The sequence below is a fragment of the Salmo salar genome, chromosome 20 (genome assembly GCF_965601325.2).
Source record: "Salmo salar chromosome 20, fSalSal1, whole genome shotgun sequence".
In the NCBI taxonomy this organism is placed as follows: Eukaryota; Metazoa; Chordata; class Actinopteri; order Salmoniformes; family Salmonidae; genus Salmo; species Salmo salar.
In genome coordinates, this window is record NC_138310.1 from 8,699,644 (window position 1) to 8,719,419 (window position 19,776).

Sequence of the window (19,776 nt, forward strand, 5' to 3'; positions counted from 1 at the left end):
GAACGAGGGGAAAAAATATATTTACGTTCGTTCAAACATGTCAAACGTTGTATAGCATAAATCATTAGGGCCTTTTTTAACCAGAACATGAATAATATTCAAGGTGGACGAATGCATTCTCTTTTATAACGTATTGGAACGAGGGTACCCAACATGAACTCGCGCGCCAGGTGTCTAATGGGCCATCATCGTTCCATGGCTCTTGTTCGGTCAGATCTCCCTCCAGAAGACTCAAAACACTTTGTAAAGGCTGGTGACATCTAGTGGAAGCAATAGGAAGTGCCAAAATATTCCTCAGCCCCTGTGTTTTTCAATGGCATAGGTTTAAAGGTCAATACAACACATCAGGTATCCACTTCCTGTCAGAATCTGTCTCAGGGTTTTGCCTGCCAAATGAGTTCTGTTATACTCACAGACACCATTCAAACAGTTTTAGAAACTTTAGGGTGTTTTCTATCCATATATAATAAGTATATGCATATTCTAGTTACTGGGTAGGATTAGTAACCAGATTAAATCGGGTAAATTTTTTTATCCAGCCGTGCAAATACTGCCCCCTAGCCCTAACAGGTTAACACGCTGGTAGAAATGAGGTAAAACGGATTTAAGTTTCCCTGCATTCAAGTCCCTGGCCAATAGGAGCGCCACCTCTGGATGAGCGTTTTCCTGTGTTCTTAACCTCTATGGGCTAGGTGGGACGCTAGCGTGCCACCCGTGGTGCACTCCATCAACAGCAGGTGCATTTCAAGAGCGGCAAATTTGAATCCAAATAAATGTCAAAATTCAAATTTTTCAAAAATACAACTATTTTACACCATTTGAAAGATAAACATCTCCTTAATCTAACCACGTTTTACGATTTCAAAAAGGTTTTACGGCGAAAGCATAAATTTAGAGTATGTTAGGACAGTACATTTACAAGAGTTGTGTGTAATGTTTTGTCAAGTCAAAGACAGGGTCACCAAAACCATAAAACCAGCTAAAATGATGCACTAACCTTTTACAATCTCCATCAGATGACACTCCTAGGACATTATGTTAGACAATGCATGCATTTTTAGTTCTATCAAGTTCATATTTATATCCAAAAACAGCGTTTTACTATGGCATTGATGTTGAGGAAATCGTTTCCCTCCAATAACCGGCAGTCAAGTCAGCGTCACAAATTAAATAATTAAAATTAGAAAACATTGGTAAAATATTATATTGTCATTTAAAGAATTATAGATTTACATCTCTTGAACGCAATCAACTTGCCAGATTTAAAAATAACCTTACTGGGAAATCACACTTTGCAATAATCTGAGCACTGCGCCCAGAAAAATACGCGTTGCGATACAGACTAGACGTCATGTTGGGGAGATCTAAAATCGAAAATACTATGTAAATAATCCATTACCTTTGATTCTCTTCATCAGATGTCACTTCCAGGTATCACAGGTCCATAACGAATGTAGTTTTGTTCAAAAAAGCTCATCATTTATGTCCAAAAATCTCCGTCTTGTTAGCACATGATCTAAGCCAGCCGGACTTCTCGTCATGAACGAGGGGAAAAAATATATTTCCGTTCGTTCAAACATGTCAAACGTTGTATAGCATAAATCATTAGGGCCTTTTTTAACCAGAACATGAATAATATTCAAGGTGGACGAATGCATACTCTTTTATAACGTATTGGAACGAGGGTACCCAACATGAACTCGCGCGCCAGGTGTCTAATGGGACATCATCGTTCCATGGCTCTTGTTCGGTCAGATCTCCCTCCAGAAGACTCAAAACACTTTGTAAAGGCTGGTGACATCTAGTGGAAGCAATAGGAAGTGCCAAAATATTCCTCAGCCCCTGTGTTTTTCAATGGGATAGGTTTAAAGTCAATACAACACATCAGGTATCCACTTCCTGTCAGAAAATGTCTCAGGGTTTTGCCTGCCAAATGAGTTCTGTTATACTCACAGACACCATTCAAACAGTTTTAGAAACTTTAGAGTGTTTTCTATCCATATATAATAAGTATATGCATATTCTAGTTACTGGGTAGGATTAGTAACCAGATTAAATCGGGTACATTTTTTTTATCCAGACGTGCAAATGCTGCCCCCTAGCCCTAACAGGTTAAGGGCATATACAGCTCATTAAGTGCGGTCTTAGTGCCAGCATCGGTGGTGGTAAATAGACAGCTACGAAGAATATAGATGAAAACGCTCTAGGTAGATAGTGTGGTCTACAGCTTATCATGCTGTATCATGCTTATCAGCTTACCTCAGGCGAGCAAAACCTTAGATATCATGTACCAGCTGTTGTTTACAAATATACATAGACCTCCACCCCTTGTCTTACCAGAGGCTGCTGTTCTATCCTGCCGGTGCAGTGAATAACCCACCAGCTGTATGTTATTCATGTCGTCGTTCAGCCACGACTCTGTGAAACATAAGATATTACAGTTCTGTAATTTTGAAATGTTCTACATTTTCCTAAATGAAACGACATAGGAAATATGGTCCTATATTAAATTGACTTATTAGACTGGTAAAATGTAGGGGAAAAGGCAGACATTTTACATAAACATTTTCCGTTGGTAGGTCTACCATGTGTTGGAAAGCCTTCTCACCGATGACAATACCAAAACGGATAATTGTGACTTGAATTGGAATAATATGAATAATGATGATGAAGGTGAGAGCCCAGTATATCCTAAACCTTTATTAATCATAGGCTGTTGTTACTTTGTCTCTCTAAAACCACAACGTTTCCATCTCTATAGTCATGTGACAAAGAGTCTGTTTTAACTGAAATGTCAGCCTTTTACCCCCCAAAAAATTGACACATTAAATATTTTATTTTCATAACAGATGAACATTTGGTATGCTATAGCCCATATGAACAAATGTATTTTAGCCCATATAAGCAACACCTATGCATGATTTAATGAAATGCATCAAACAGACACAACATTGTTTCATATTCTTTATTAAAATACTCCTAAACAGAAACAGGCAAGAGGCTATACAGCTGGCTTCACATGTTCCCCCGCCAAATAGGCCTACAAGGAAACTCAAAGTATCTCAACGAAGTTGATTGCGCGCGGGGGGTCTGTGCGCTGCGTAGTACCTTCCACAAAAAGTTTTGCTCAACAAAAAGACAAGTAAACACACACACACACACACACACACACACACACACACACACATATACATTTGACGTGTTCCTTTCCGGCCCCTGAGGACAGATCAGGCACAGCTGTGACTCGGGGGGTCATGTGTCTCGGCGAGGTCAGACTGAGCAGGGCTGGCAGACTCGGAGAGGGGGTCAGAGGTTACTCCCAGCAGCCCCGGCGGTGTGAAAGGTTAGGTGTCAGAATGCAGAGTAGGGTTTCAAAAGCCAATGGTGAGAGATCCCAGATTTATAGATACCCATTGCAGCCTGGATTCTCTGTCTAGTAATTACACTGAATATGAGCATGCCCGGTGAGGCTTGGCAGACATATTTCATTTCCACTAAAGCCCCTGTAGACTGAAATAATACATGAGATAACCAGTGAGAGAACAGAGAGGAGAGCAGGGGGCAGAAGAGAGGAACGAGAGATGGAGAGACAGAAAAGCAGAAAGAGGGAGAGAGAGAGAAAGCGAGAGAGAAGGGGAAGGGGTCATATTTGTTACCAAACAAAACCCCATTCCTAGCAACAAGACCTTTGACGTCAAATTCCAGACCGACACAGAGAAGGTCACAGGGACCATCCCAGTGGGATGAGAGGAGTCGGAGTAGCGCACAGCCCGGACGGCAGGGAGCAACAGCACAGCCAGACCACAGGAGAACAGATGGAGGGGAGCGAGGGAGTGAAAGAAAAGAGGACAACAATTAGATTAGTTTAGAAAAGTTGCGATGCAGTTTGCAATATCCTGCTTGGTGGAAGTTTCCCGTGAGAACCCCAAACGGGCAACAGAGGGCCCAGACAGACAGTTCAAACATGTTTACCCCTCATTGGAAGGTACAAATTAAATTAGCCCCACCACAAAAGAGGGGATGTTTTCCCCTTCTGTTCTGATGTCATGGTAGTGGGGCGGCATAGAGTGGGGGTCGTCCCGGCCTGACCTGCATGCATTCATCTTAGAGACCATTCATCTTCCCCCTCTCTCTCTCTCTCTCTCTCTCTCTCTCTCTCTCTCTCTCTCTCTCTCTCTCTCTCTCTCTCTCTCTCTCTCTCTCTCTCTCTCTCTCTTTCTTTACACCAAACACTGTATGAAATTGCTAGCCACTCAGTCCAGGGCATTCCTCTGCCTACACACGTAGGCACACACTCACACACACACACACACACACACACACACTCACACACACACACACACACACACACACACACACACACACACACACACACACACACACACACACACACACACACACACACACACACACACACACACACACACACACACACACACACACACACACACACACACACACACACACAGCGCAAGAGCAAGGATATAGCTGAGCACTGTTTACAACTTCACCTCCGCCTTACAAATCCTCTAAGACTACGATTTCCCTCTCTCTTTCAAAGTGTTCACCTAGTGCCATTTGAGAGGTTCCGTTCCTCTCGGAACAATGGTGATGCAACCCTGCTGCTAACAAGGCCGAAGCAGATTGAATTGGCGATCATTACTGTAATTGCTTAATAATTGCAGTGACTGTAGCCTTGGCAGGGTCCCACTCTGTGAACACATCCCAGCTAGCTTAGTCACTGTGTGCACGGCTATGTTGTGTTGTGATGATAAGCAGTGTGTGACAATGGATGGAAGGAGGAATGCGTGTGTGTCAGTAGGCTCGACCCAGCCTGGAGGCCATGCTACATTCCTGAAGCCGGGTGTTTTTTCTCTCTCATCTTATGGGAAGCGTTGGTGGATCATAAATGCTTCATAAATGCTTCCAGACACAGAGCAAGGACACGGCAGCTATCGCTGAAAGGCCCTCACCCTGCAACATCTCCCCCTTGTATTTTTAGAACACTTTGTCTGCTTCCAATGCCTGCCAATTTTTGTTGAGTTGTGAGCAAAGGTTGATGACTCAACCCAAGTCATCTATGGATGGTACTCCTATGGGCATTACAACATGTTTATAGGTTTCAATCATGGAAAAGAGTTGATATGTAAAATCCATGTGTGCATCTTGAAATTCTGGAGTAGCTGTGTTCGATATTTGAACACAGAAATCCTGTTAAAAAGATTAAACGACAAACAATTTGTATTACTAATGAGGTTCTGCGTGTCAACTCTGTGTGTCAGCGTGTGTCATTGGTCATCTCATGAGTCTCTCTCGCTCTCTTTCTGTGGCACGCACATGCGCACGTACACACACAGACACACACACAGACACCCACACTCTTGTGATTTCATTTGACACACCCCTTATCCCTGGGTTCACATGTTCCCATTCTAACACGTGCACAGAGACAAAAATGAACAGCAGCACAAAAAAATCCCTTGTGAATGATACAAACACAATACAAACATACATCATTTATGAGGGAAGTCATTCAGAAAGGAAACATTTGTAAATGTTTGCTCATCTGGCCTGAGACAGAGAGGTGGGGAAGGGGGAGTGAGAGAAGGGGGAGAGAAAGAGGAGAGGGAGAGAGGGGGGGTGGGGGGGAGAGAGAGAGAGGGGGGAGAGAGAGAGGGGGGAAGAGAGAGAGAGAGAGAGAGAGTGAGAGGGAGGGAGAGAGAGAGGGGGAGAGAGAGGGGAGAGAGAGAGAGAGGGGGGAGAGAGAGGGGGGAAGAGAGAGAGAGAGAGAGAGAGAGAGAGAGAGAGGGGGGGGGAGAGAGAGAGGGAGAGAGAGAGAGAGAGAGAGAGAGAGAGAGAGAGAGAGAGAGAGGAGCTGCAGTGTGTTTTGGGGAAAAGGCAGGCGGCCAGTTGATAATGGGCTCTGTTGCTGTTCCTACTCCCTCCAGGGAGGTGGGAACAAGTAAAACAAACAAACAGAGTGAGAGAAAGTGTTTCTTTCTTTAATGACAAAGTGAGAGATAGAGAGAGAGAGATAGAGAGGCCTGGAGAAGGCAGGGCAAGGAGTTGGGCCCAGTGTGTCAGCTGTCAGCCTCCTATGTGTGTGTGGTTGAACCCTCTGGCCTGCCTGTATTCAGCCCAGCAGCCCACACAAAGGCCCAGAGGAGACACACACACAAACGGGTAAACAATACCATTGTTTACTATTTTGTTTATTATGTTGGGAGAGATTAGTTGTTATTGATTTTTTCAGAGAGCCTGGTAGAGTGGAGGCAGTGGTCGAGGTTCCCACTAGTAACCCACAACCCCCCCCCCCAGCCCCCCTCCTACGCCATTCAGGCCGTCACACCCCTGTCAGTTCCTATAACGGGGCCCTACCTGAAGTATGCAGATCAGGCCTTTGTGGTGTCCTGTCCCGGGTGGACGGCCATTCTTCTGGCCCTGGGGCTATTATGGCCTCATACTCAGCACTCCTGGGGTCATAGCCTTTCAACCTCAGGGGCTCGACTTCTGCCACCGCTGCCTGACAAATCACCCAGCGCAAAACAAAGGAGCGGCAGGGCCTTAGCGTGAGAGAGCAGTCCAAATGGCCTCGCGTTGCGCCGTTACGGCCCGCGCTGCTATCCCAGCCCCGCTGAATGTGGACAAAGGGGAGGAAAGAAGATGAGGGAAGGAGGGAAAAAAAGAGGGAGGTGCAAGAGAAGAAGAGAGAGAGAGAGAGAGAGGAGAGAGAGAGAGAGAGAGAGAGAGAGAGAAAGGGGGGAGGGAAGGGGGAAAAACAGACATTTGGGCTCTTTCATTTGGGGGGACTATGATAAATGGCTGGCCTTTTGCTGGGCTATGCTCCCCCAGTGCTCTCTCTGAGCCTCCCTTGACAAGAGAGCCTTTGAGGGCGAGCGGACCTCACAAACATCGCTCTTTGTCCCAGACTGGCCCGAGCCAAGACCTGACCGCTCTGACTTTAATCAACCACCAAAACATGTGTGTGCGTGCGTGCGTGTGTGTGTGTGTGTGTGCCTGCACGTGTGCGTGACACAGAAAGAAAGTGTGGGTGAGAAAAAGACAGAAAGAGAATCAGAGAGGTCTACTTTCCTTTACTCCTTCATAGTCATTCAGAACTTAGCCTTGGGCTGGGGTTTGGAGAACAGGGGCCAACTGGAATTTGGAGTAGTGTTCATACTCACACTTGAGGCATCTTTCAAATTGCCTGCTGCAAGAACAACGAGCCGAATTTACCCTCAAGTAGTGAGGCCATCGGCCAGCTGAACTAAAGAATTGTTATTGTGATCCACCTGCAATTTAATTGTTCGTCTCACTGTACTGTATGAGAAATATGAGTATTTTTATCTGTCTATATTTACTTCTACTACAGGGGCAATTAATAATTACACAGTATATCAGGAGCATCACGGCAAGCCTACAAAGGCAAATTATCCAGTTCAGAGCGTTACAATCGAGTTAATGGGTTGCAAAAGCTGATTAGCAAGTTTGACAAAAATGTCTGAAAAAACCCAGGGTGAATGCCTTTAGTGGCATAGAGGGAACTTTACGGTAGGTTAATTGTTTATGATGAAGCTGCACTGGAGGCGAGTGTGTACGGGGGTAGGATTACACGCCGGTTAAACTTAATGCCGAGCCAGCGGGGGAAATCGCTGGCTAGAGCTGTGCAAAGATGTTCTCCTCTCATATTCCTATCATTATGGTAGGATGCACTTTGTGGGTGTCTGCGTGTGTGTTTGCATGTGTGCCTGCGTGTGTGTCTGCGTGTGTATGTGAGAGAAAGAGAGAGAGAGAGAGAATCGGGGGAGGAGAGCGGAGGTTATGGGAGCTTTTGCCTTTGTCAGCCCTCACCCATCTCTAATCCCAGCTCTGCATTTAGTCATTTAGACTCCTTCCTCTTTCAGTGTCAGTGTCTCTGTCTGCTCAACTTCGCCTGTGGCCACACTGCAGCCAGACAGACGTGGTGCATTCACGCTCAGATCGCTACATTGGCACTGGCGACAGGTAGACAAAGTGGCTTTTTGTGTGTGTGTGTGTGTGTGTCTGTGTGTGTGTGTGTGTGTGCGTGTGTGTGTGCGCGGCGAGGGCAAACACAACACACTGTGCCATGGTGCCATAATACCCGCCCTTGCCCAGTGGCCCAGATTAAATCCAGGCTTTGATCCACCCCCTAATCGGAGATTACAGGCCCAGGGCTGAGGGTGGGTGCACTGCCTGCCAGCACCACTGAGATCCTCCCTGCTCCCCCCACTGGAAAACTGGCAATTGACATGAGCTTTAGAGCTGCCTAATACAGAGGCGGGCAGAAATAGACCCCGTAATGCCTTTCATGGTCAAGATTATATCAATGACTCTTTTTCACTGCTGCATTGGTGTCAACAGAGTAGTGACACTGACAGAGACCATTTTAGTCGAGGGGACAGAATGGTACATCTGCGTAAACAGATATTAGATGTGTTGTCGCGGTGCCAGAGGATCAAATTATGTACATTTTGTTCGATTGTAAAGTCAATTTCAGTGGCACATGTTTTGTGGTTCATTCGTTCGGGGTCAAGAGCTCCCAGTCTCAATGTGAAACAAAAGGCTGAGTCTCTGTCTACAGTGAGTTTGATTTACAGCCCATCTGCAACCGAACAAACACTCTTTGACTAGGCCAAGGCAACAACCAAAAAAATTGCACTTTAGCCCCAGTGTCGTTAGCCAATTTTCCAGTTTATATAAACAAGGCCGTGGCTGATTACACTTGGGGTCTTCCTGAAATAATAGTTTACAACAGTACGCATTAAAAATAATTAGCCCTAACCCAATAAAGTTGGGGAGCCACAAGACTGGGTTGAGTTAAAGCTAAAGCAAGCCCTCTCTCACTCTGAAGCTCACGAGCTGCTAGCGGTTTGCATGGTTAGCGTGTTCCTGGTTTAAAGAATATCTAGACTGGGTCCCAAATGATAGCTCAATTGGTAGGTCACGGTGCTTGCTAATGCCAGGATAGTGGGTTTGACTCCCGTTCCCACCCATACGTAAAATGCATGACTGTAAGTCACTTTCGATAAAAGAATCTGCTAAAATGAGGAGGTAATTGACAGGTAAAGAAGTTGAGAATGGGGAGCTATTCTTGTGACCTCATCCTGTCCTCTTTTGTAGAACTACAGACTACCGACAGGCTTTTTGTGTGCCGCAGACTATAGAGAAGAGGCAAAGGCAATGTGAAAAAGGTTTACAGAAAGATATACTACTGGTATCACGCAGGTTAATGAATAGGGCGGTGAAACTGCACGCCTGTAAGCACACACGCACGGACACACACACAGACGTATCCGTGGCCCGTGGTCAGCATTATCAGCAAGGTCACACCACCTCACCTGGTCACAGGCGTGAAATGACTCTTCCCTGTTTGTGTTGGTGATAATTACAATGGACCCACCTAGATTAAACAGCACAGGGCTCTCACCCTGCTAAACACACCCAGATACAATCAGTGACCATGACCAGCCACCCCAGCCCCTGGAGTGGAACTGACAGTCTATCAGCTTGACGGGGGAGGTGGCACTTTGTACACATATAGATTGCCTGCCGGTTGATTTTTAATTTAAGACTCAATCAACAAAACCACAGGAGGCCGTCGGAAGAAATCCTGAAATCATGGCCCTCCTATCCAGGGTTTTAAGCATGTGAAGGTGCTGGACTAGACTATACCCCATACCCCTTCCTGCTCCCCTCAATCTCATGTAACCCGGCCCCAATACTGAAAACATTCAAATTCTCATTTCCTGGCGGCTGAAGAACACCCCATCCCCTCAAATTCCCACACAAGCAAACTCACTCACACACACACACGCACATATAAATACACACACACACACACACACACACACACTGACAAACACACACGTCATCCACCTCTGGAAAACCGGGGCACATTTATCTTGCTTATTCGAAGATGCTGCCCAATTAACATTGCAGTGCTGGTTGCAGATCAATGGCTCCCTCCACCGATTGTGGCAAAGTGTGAAATGTACCATAAATCTGGTGCAGGGGAGCAGGGGTGGCAGGGCGCTCCTCTCAGGGAGGTGTGGAGGCTGGAACAGGCTCACAGTGACTGGGGGGGTAGGACCTGGTACTTATGGCTACTTCACAACCACCAAGACTAAGGCTTGTTTTTCCTGTTAATCATCAATCAATCAAATGTATTTATAAAGCCCTTCTTACATCAGCTGATATCTCAAAGTGCTGTACAGAAACCCAGCCTAAAACCCCCAAACAGCAAGCAATGCAGGTGTAGAAGCACGGTGGCTAGGAAAAACTCCCTAGAAAGGCCAGAACCTAGGAAGAAACCTAGAGAGGAACCAGGCTGTGAAGGGTGGCCAGTCCTCTTCTGGCTGTGCCGGGTGGAGATTATAACAGAACATGGCCAAGATGATAATCAATCTTGGGGTCAATTTCATTTCAATTCTGTCAGTTCAGGAAGTAAACTGAGATTGTTCTTTTGAAGAAGCATTGGGTAAAATTTAAATTGGAATTATAATTTCAGTTCACTGAAATGACTGGATTGAAGTAGAATGTGGACTCCAACCCCGCTGACCATGTGTTCTGACTAGGGGGTGACTATGTGCCCTGTAAGGACAGTCTATAACTAAGTGACTGTAAGGTCCAATTTGTAAGTCGCTCTGGATAAGAGCGTCTGCTAAATGACGTAAATGTAAAATGTAAATGTCATATCTGTGCAAAGCATAGTTCTGAGATATTGAGTATCAAAGTTTTCACATCCCAGATATCAGAACAGTTTTGTAGTGAATCCTACATTCATAACCCATTAAGGTCCTCACCTTAAAGGTACCTAAAGTGCAGAGTATCAAAATCCTGAGACATTTGTAAATCTGTTTTCTTAGAGTGGTGCAATCGCAGATAGAACCTTATAGTTCTGAAATGTCAATCTGGTTTCAGCCATGTCGTCCTACAGTAGCTGGCACAGAATGTTATAATTATTTAAAGGTCAATAAAAAAAATAAAAAAGTATAGTATGATTAAATAAAGATAATACCCTTCATTATTTCTAATCACATCATCAAACATGTCAATTCATGTTCATCACACATTTGTTAAAGTGATAGTTCACTAAAACGACAAATACACTATATCCTATGGAACTAGCAACATTACTAAAGCTTACTTCTGGATAAGTAAACTGATATATTTTTCTGGTCTCTGACACCAAAAGTCAGTAAACCGCTCGCTAGTTATCAATAAAATGTGTTAAGTTTGTCATCTTTGTGAAATAACCCTACCATGGAGATGTTTTGTGTTGCTATAGAACGAGACAAAAACAACAACGCGTCTCTAATAGGCCTTTAAAAAAAGCTCTGATGCCCCTGTACTTGTATTTGTCTTTTATTTATTTTTATCATAAAGACCTTTTAAGTTATGGCCATTCTTCTAAAAAGTGGTGAAAAATATAAGTAATTACAAAAGAGGACCAGAACCAAGGACTTGGGATCTCAGAACTGTTTTGTGATGCCTTCCTCTTTCATGACTCAATAAGTACATCACCTTACATACAGTTATTTTTGATTGACAACTCAGCATTGTGTGATTGGATTATCAGATAGAACCTTATCGTCCCAATGTCTCGACTAGTGCCCAGAGTTTTTCCCAGTCAGGTTACTAGGCAGGGAAGAACTAAAGCCCCAAGGCCTGAGCCTAGGATCACAGTCTGTTGTACCAACCAGTGCATGAAGACCTATGGGTCCTGGCTGTGGCAAACAAACACTTCTCAGGTAAACGGTGCAGATCAGCCCAGGTCAGAGGGTCATCGCTCTCCTATTTGCTTACTGATAAGATAATCATTCGTTTGAGATTATCTGGAGGGAGGTGGAGGGTCTGGGCTCTTTTTAGGTTACAGTTCACAAAGGGTCAATTTATGGTCAACTGGAGGGGAAAGGGCATGTTCTAGGGAAGGTCAAATCTTTGGTTCACAGTAGATCTGGTTTTGCTGTCAGTTTGTTGTTGTATCGTATAAATGGTATTGCATCGTGTTATTTTCTGCAGATAAAAAGATTCCTAATCTTGGCCTATATACACAGTGCATGGCAGCAGGCGGCCTAGTGGTTAAAAGAGAATTGTGGCAGTAATTGAAAGGTCATGTTGATGTGCCCTTGAGCAAGGCACTTAACCCCAATCGCTCCTGTAAGTTGCTCTGGATAAGAGTGTCTGCTGAAATGACAAAAATATCTAGAATTAAGTAAAAGTACTGTACATGTGAAAACAACCATTGCTGTCCTTTACGTACCGTGCCTGTTAGCGTGTGCATTTCTATGTGTGTTACTGCGTGTGTGTGCGCGCTCGTCTGCACCTCCTCGTGGGAATGTTAGTGGACGCACCCTCTTCAGATTGACACGGCAGCTGTTCAACCCTGACCAGAATGATCCTGTGCCTTTCTGAAACACGGGGGAAAGATCATTGTCTAATAACCAGGATATCTCCACTAACTAAGCAGTGAAAATAGGGCTGAGGTCAAAACCCCCTCCCTTTGTCAACTCCTCTAAGCATGCTATCACGGACACTTTGGGCTGTGCGCCCCCAAATGGCACCCTCTTCCCTATATAGGGCACGAGTTTTTGACCAGATTTTGTAGGCTCTGATCAAAAGAAGTGCACTATGTGGGGAATAGCGTATCATTTGGAGTGCAGGCCCATGTAATAGGACTCTGCCAGCCCGTTCCTAAGGACCCTTGGTGGTGTGAAGGTTGCCTGTAATGTGGATAGCTAGCACCTCATCCTAAGCCATTACTCTAAACTTGGTTGAGGGTGGAGGTCTTTGGAGGGGGGTTGAGCTCCCCCCGCCTAGCCGGAATAAGAATTGTGTCTAAATGACTTGGCATGGAAATGATGTTGATGAAGCTTGGGGCTGTTGCTCACACTCAGGCAAGGTCAGGCATCCAGCTGTCAGCTCACGTTTGGGACTAATCGTTTATATGCCCGGGCCACTCTCCCTCCGTTCCCTTCACTCTCTCAGCATCTGCCACACACACCTCTCCCTCTCACTTTAACTCAACCACCTCTCCTTCCCCTTTCTTTATTTTCCCTCCATCTACCCTTCATTTTCTCAATACCTGCTGGTTTCCACACCTTTCTCCACTGCCTCTCTATCATCCCTCCGAAACAGTTCATGTCTACCGTGCATGTCCCCAACTGACCACTCCTGTCATCTCATTCATAACGAGGCCTGCTAACGGAGAGAAGTGTTTAGAAATAGGAGAGCTTTGACCTTGGTCTGCCATCGCTGATCTTTCACATTACAAATGACATCCCTCCAGGCTGGCAGGCTGCTCTCATTGGGACTCATAGCTGTTCACTGAGTAGCATGCTATAGTTAGCAATCGACTGTGAGATCCATCTACTATTGGGCTGCATGACGGACAGCATCAGATTATGTGTGAATGTATTTTAACTAATTGTGAGGGAAAGTGATACATGTGCAATTTACTCATTGACACACGCTCGTACGCTCATGCGTACAAACAAACGTTTTTTTGGGGGGGAAAGACGACTTCTGGAGGAGACATTAAGATAGATATTCCTTTATGGTCCATCTGAACCACTCTCCCCCACAAACTATTAACACTGACCCCTAACTCCCCCTTCCTCCCTCCTCCCATCTCCATCCCTGCCCTTACAATAGACCACCACCACCATTGCCACAACCACTGACTGCCCTTTCTCCTGCCCCGTCTGCCCTGGCCCAAGCCACGTAAAAATGTGGCAGGTTGCAGAGTTCAAGTCCTCCGAAATGTGAATCGAAACAGCTGCCTCTAATCACTTGCACAAGCCGGGCTTAAGGGCCTCTCCATTTCACCCCTCATCTGCCTGGAATTTTGAATTTCCTGAGCAGAGATCAAATGGCACCCGTAGTCACTGAGGCCTTTGATATACGGACACCCATCTCGCCGGCCCTTCTTCATTGGGATTTACGCTTGACAACACACTCAGTGTCACCTCCACTCCCAATGCAGGACCCCTGGAAACATTGGGCCCCTTTGACGGCATGCCCAGAAGTTATTTATTAAATTTGTTGTGCCACGATATTGTTTCGCCAGGCCACTTAGTTTTGGATTGCAATTATGTGCTTCATTTCACCTGCTGGTGTTCCTTTACCCCCAGGATCAAGGGAACCACAGTGTCTTTAATTACTTCATAACAAGGGTCATGCCTTTAAGGGCCATGCCATAGTACCATACTCACAGCAATGGCCGCTCTGCTCTCCTACCTCTCCTGCCGTCATCACAATACACATCTCCCAACGGATCAAACACGTTAACAACCTCCTTCCTCATGAAGCCCATGTGACACATGTCAATAAGGACAGGACATGCGTTTCAGGACAGTAAATAAAAGTCGGAGATTGGGAATTGCAGAATTCCTCGCTTGTTAGCCTCATATGGAGGGCATTAGCTGCGTGGGCTGATTGACAGCTGCTCCTGTGATTAGCCGGAGGGAGAGGGAGTGGGAGATCGGACTCTATTAGATCCCAGGTAATAAGGAGAGGCTGTCCACAGCAGGCAATGAGATGCTATCTGGACTGGCTGTGGCCTGTGGATTAGCGGATGTGAGTGGGTCAGGCCTCTCCTCTTTTCTCCTCTGTGTGGGGAACTCAGCTCCTGCCTGTCTGCTGGCTATGAGGGATCACTGACAGATAGGATACCTCACACAAGTGTATGGAGTGTGCGTGTACCCACAAACGCACAGGCACGCTCACACACAGACACAGAAACGCGCACACGCGCCTGCTTACACAAACACACACAACACACACCTTTTTTCCTTATTTTGGTTTCTTGTTCTGAAATAACAATGGGAATACAACTGAAACATTTGGAACTTGATTCCTTCTCCCTTGTGTCTGACTCGGTTAACGTTAGTCTGCTACGTGCGCAGAGTTCCTACGTTGTTGGATGTAAGTGTCGGGCTGTGGATTCTGTGGTGATTTAAAGCTATTGCGTCACATTGAACGAGAGATGAAGGTCGTTCTCAAAGCCTGGGGCTTGTCATTACGTTAGACATTAGCTGACCTCTTCAGACTATATTCTCACTTGGATTTACCAAAAAGGTGTCCGTCTGACCGAACATCTATTTACTCTGTGTAGGCGAGCACAAATAAGCTATGAACCGAGAACTAGCGTCACTAAAGGAAAGGGTTTTCCCAATGTTGAAAACATTTCCCATTTAATGCTCTATCATGGTTCATGGGAGCCAAAGGGTGAGAAGCAAGGCATGAAAATTGCCTTCCACACTGCCTTGACGAGGCTGCTGGTGAGAAGCAACGGATGAAAATTGCCTTCCACAGTGCCTTGACGAGGCTGCTGATTTAAGGCCTTTGTTGTCATTAAAATAATTCATTACCAATGAACTTTTGCCTAAACAATGAATCAGATGGCCTTTCTGTTTTCTTCTAAAGGAGCTGAAGAGGTGCGGAGTCGAGTGGGAGAATGAATCTTTGTGCGTGTTTTATTTTCTTCAGCTCTAAAGCTAAATTACTTCATGCCTGAAACCACAGGGGAGATTGGAGGGCCGCTGGACTACCAGAATTTATTTTCCGAGGTGGATTGTGTTGCTGTGTGTATGTTTGGGGAGGGAGGGAGGGACGGGACTGAGAAAAGAGGGAAATTGATGCCATGTTATGCAGTTTTTTTTGCACTTGGGTTCCTCTCAACCTGCAATTAAATAAATCACAGCAATAACAGAGCCTTTGCATTCACCCACCACTGCTGGAAGTGCAACTGACCACTTTTTGACCTCTTTGTGTGGGACACCCCCTGACCTCCACTCGTAGGTTCAAACAGTCAATTGCAGGTCACTAGCAGAGCAAGGGGTGTTTAGGCTGTGTGTGTGTGTGTGGGGGGGGGGGGGGGGGGGGGGGGGGTGGCGGGGGACAGTGGCACGTTGATCCTCATCTAATGGATGCTTAGAATAAATGACCTACAAACTAGCCCTTGCCATCCCTTGGTATTTTCTCATTCTCCATGTCCCCACTAGCACCCCCTCTCCCAAAAATTATTTCCAACATGAGCCAACTGCACATGCCAGCTGATGAGGATGAGGTTACACACGCTCCCACCATAACCCCCCCCATCCCAAACCCAGCTGCGCTCTCTCTCTCTCTCGCTCTCCCTCTCACCATCTAGCTCTCTCTTTCTCTCTCTCGCTTTCTCTCTCTCTCGCTCTCTCTCCCTCTCGCAATCGCTCTCTCTCTGTCTCTCTCTCTTTCTCCTCTCTGTCTCTCTCTCGCTGTTCATCCCCCCCTCTCCTGTCCCAGTCACCAGGTTGGCCATCTATCTGTCTAATGAGCACCATAGACAGGTTTAAACAGTTGTCAAACATTCCTCCATGGGCCATTACTTGCACTCTGCTCTGGATGTGGGGTAAACAACACACCCAAATGCAGTAAACTGCTGCAAAGACATAGTAGAGGGAGAGAGAGAGGGAGATATAGAGAAATCAGTGAGTTGTGTGTGTGAGAGCAAGAGAAAGAGAGGGGGGATGGTAATGGAGAATGAGAATGGGAAAGATGAAGAGAACGGCATAAGGGATGAAGAAAGACAGAAGGAGAGCGATAAATTAAAAAGAAGAGAGTCATAACAACTGTGAGAGGTATCCATTCGGATTTTTCCCTGCTTTGTCTTAAGGCCTCTGTTAATAACCTTGGTCAAAGGCTAGATTTATAGCACTGGAGGCCCTGGATCCCTTGGTGAATGTTAGGCACGCCCCTGGTCCTTCTGTCATTCCGTCCCCTCCCCTGACTAATGCTGCATTCATAACCAAGTGGGAAGTGGGACTTTACCACATACGACTGGGAAAAATCCACTTGAACGGCCCTCTAACTGGTAATTGCTGGTGGGAAACTCATCTATCATCCTGTGCTCTCACTTCTCCCACATGCTGACCTCTGATAACACCTACTAAGGAGATTATCTCGATAACAGCATTTTCAGCAGTTAAAATGCAACAACAAAACATTATTTATAAAAAACATCTATTAATATGGTTTTTGAACACTATAATGTTACCAAGCACGACACGTAGCTTGTTGGCCATTAGCCAATCAGCGTTTCTCAACAAGTTCAAAGCAAGTAAATGTATCCAACTGGTATTTACGACTTCACAACTGGTAAATTCCCACCTCCCTCTTCCTTACAAACACAAAAAAAGTCTAACCCAGTCTCCACCAACCCTAACACACGTCCCTGGTTCAAACAGTCATGTGGGTCTGTGTCCACACAAGCAAACGTCCTGGTCCATCAGTAACACCTTCTCTGACCCCCTAGCTTCACCATACCACCTACACTTAGGACAGATATTAGGTAGCTGGCCTGATTAACCAAACAAGAAATACACCACATACGTTTGGTGAATATGCGTACGCATGTGTGAGCGGCCTGTTACAGGGGGCAGGGAGGTTACAATAACACAAGGGGGGATGGGGGGGGGGGGTATTTGTGCTTCCAATGAGTGGTGGAGATGTGTCAGAGCTGGTTCTATCTCTACAGATGGCCTAGCACCGGGAACTCTCGCTCTCTCTCTCTCTCTTTCTCTCTCCCAGATTTTTACTGCTTGTTTGTTTAGTGGAGTTCAGGGAGCATGTGTTTTAGATATGGGAACAGCATCCAGTCTCGCTCACGTCAGGATCCCTCTCACACAATACACGTCCCCACCACTCCACTCCCCGGCCCTGCACACTGATAAAGGGAAGCTTTGGTTCGGCTGGCACCCAGCCCAACTCGACTAGGTAAACCAAACGACTGTGCTTGCATACTCCCTTAAAATAACTTTGCTTGAAAAATTGTAAAAAAACGGCAATAGTACTGCTTGTCCATCTTGAGACACCGTAGCTAGTATACACTTCCTCAGAATAATCAGAATGAGTCTAAGATAAGGCAACAAATCTGTCGTTGGTTTTTAGTTCTTTTTTTTTTCTCATGAAAATGAGTCATCTATCATTGCAAGACAGCAAACACTTCATTGAAGAATCCCTACTGTTGACCAATAACGGCTACCGAAATTCGGCTTGCCTCAAGACATGTTTTTGTGTGCACGAACAGATGAAAAACCCCTTGCCGAAAGACCAAAACAACCAAAAAAAACAACACAAAATGTTGTCAGAATATATGCACAAACTGTTACTAACTGTTTTGGATGGAAAGCATGCGGACACCACAAATGTCCACTTTCACGGGGTAGGCTACACCTTGTTTAGAACCACTGGCAAATATAGAAGGATGCTTTCTCACTTGGAAACCTTGTACATCATTCAATTGTGTCAGCAGAATATCTGATCATCTCCACCATCAACTTGTATAGTTCAGTTAACCTGTTTTGATAAGAACCGGCCTCACAAAACTAAATCATTTTGAAATATTGAGTTAATACCTTGAAATGATTCTTAAGGTTATGTCAGACAGAAATGGCCCATTCACTCACCTCCAAAATTGTCCACAATTGCCACCGGTTGCACCCGTTGGCCTGGGTGTAGTGGCTGAGGGGAGGGAGGCCTTGCTTTAATTTGGCCCATTGCACTACAGTAATAGTCTCCTCTGGCTCACTGGACTCTCACTCAGACCTGCTAGTGGAACTTTAACAGCCGTGGCAGTCATTTACAGCCCCGGGCTGGCCGAGGCACTGGGAATCCCTCTCTGCCTCCAGTTCAACAGACCAGACGTTTACCCTCAATGAGGGAGCAAGGCACAGCACAACACTCGCTAATTTGTTTATTGCTCTCATTCAGTTCAGTTCACCTCCCACTCTCGCCCCTCCACTTATCTCTCTCTCTCTCTCTCTCTCTCTCTCTCTCTCTCTCTCTCTCTCTCTCTCTCTCTCTCTCTCTCTCATTGATACCTGGTTAAACCTGAAAGGAACTAGAAGTGCTGAAGAGAGTGTGAGTGTGTGTGTATAGAGGAGGGCTCCTCATGCATATCCAGACTGGTGAAGTAAACCTCAGTTGACCTTGGCACCCACCGCTCCCAAAACGATAAACAGAGTAAGAGTACGGCTTGTTCTGCCCTTCATGAGGGGACTCAGAGACCAAACAGTTCAGCTGCACAGTCCCAGAGGTCAAAGCAAACACTCGCTGTGTGTGTGTGTTTGTGTGCATGCGTGCGTATGGGTGTGTGTGTACAGTGCGTGGGTTAAGTGTCTGATGAAACTCTGTTTTTTAGATTTTTCTTTTAAGCCTATCCCAGTCCTTAACTCTTAAATCAACCATTCTGAGTTAATGCCTAACCTTAAGATTTTGGAGTCAATACCTAAACTTAACCTTCACCTTAAAAACTTGGAGTTCATGCGTAAATTTGATGTTAGCAACAACTTAAAAATGTTATTTTTGAGAAACATGGACGAACGTCTAATTCCTGAAGTGAGACTGTGAGAGCTAGTTGGGCGAGGTAGAGGGGCGGTGGTGGTACAACACAGAGTGTGGCTGTCCTGGCAGGTCTCTTGCTCAAATTCCAATGATACAACTTTAATCAGACCTAATCTGCTTATCGACCTCCCAGGACGCTGTTCGGCCTTAAGTGTTTAACGGAATGCATGGACCCGTAAGATGCTGCCACTCGAAAGCATAAGGTAGGCTGCAGAGGGTGTTACCCTTAATCTGATTAATTAAAATAAACTATATGGATAGAGAAAGATCTCTCGTTATTTCTCCCTCAATTCAATTCTCTCTCTCTCTCTCTCTCTCTCTCTCTCTCTCTCCCTCTCTCTCTCTCTCTCTCTCTCTCTCTCATTATATCTC

At 45.6% G+C, this 19,776-nt stretch overlaps 1 long non-coding RNA gene across 1 annotated transcript; it reads right to left on the reverse strand.

Annotated features, from left to right (window-relative positions):
* Positions 1-2,810: 2,810 nt before the first annotated feature.
* On the reverse strand, positions 2,811-18,765 carry LOC106580152 (uncharacterized). The gene is made up of 3 exons (XR_001322816.3): positions 18,468-18,765; positions 6,379-6,634; positions 2,811-3,686 (listed from the first exon to the last, which is right to left on the reverse strand). It is a non-coding gene; the product is annotated as an uncharacterized LOC106580152 (long non-coding RNA).
* Between the last annotated feature and the right edge of the window lie 1,011 nt (positions 18,766-19,776).